We start from the raw sequence: 864 nt of genomic DNA, 5'->3' as shown, positions 1-864 counted from the left end.
CACAACAAAAACACAACATCACAAGACCTTTACAACTCAAATACCACAACAAAATCACAACATTACAAGACCTTTACAACTCAAATACCACAACACAACAAAAACACAACATCACAAGACCATCACAACTCAAATACCACACCACAACAAAATACATCACAAAAACTTTACAACTCAAATACCACAACAAAAACAGGTCTATAGATTAGATATAGGTCTGTAGATTAGATATAGGTCTATAGATTAGGTAAAAGTCTATAGATTAGATATAGGTCTATAGATTAGATATAGGTCTGTAGATTAGATATAGGTCTGTAGATTAGATACAGGTCTGTAGATTAGATACAGGTCTATAGATTAGGTATAGGTCTGTAGATTAGATACAGGTCTGTAGATTAGATACAGGTCTATAGATTAGGTATAGGTCTGTAGATTAGGTATAGGTCTGTAGATTAGATACAGGTCTATAGATTAGGTATAGGTCTATAGATTAGGTATAGGTCTGTAGATTAGATATAGGTCTATAGATTAGATATAGGTCTATAGATTAGATACAGGTCTATAGATTAGATATAGGTCTGTAGATTAGATACAGGTCTGTAGATTAGATACAGGTCTATAGATTAGGTATAGGTCTGTAGATTAGATATAGGTCTATAGATTAGATATAGGTCTATAGATTAGATACATGTCTATAGATTAGATACATGTCTATAGATTACATACAGGTCTATAGATTAGATATAGGTCTATAGATTAGATACAGGTCTATAGATTACATACAGGTCTATAGATTAGATATAGGTCTATAGATTAGATACAGGTCTATAGATTACATACAGGTCTATAGATTAGATACAGGTC

This window comes from Austrofundulus limnaeus, unplaced genomic scaffold, assembly GCF_001266775.1.
Source record: "Austrofundulus limnaeus strain Quisiro unplaced genomic scaffold, Austrofundulus_limnaeus-1.0 Scaffold1018, whole genome shotgun sequence".
NCBI classification, from domain to species: Eukaryota; Metazoa; Chordata; class Actinopteri; order Cyprinodontiformes; family Rivulidae; genus Austrofundulus; species Austrofundulus limnaeus.
This window is presented reverse-complemented; position numbering follows the sequence as displayed.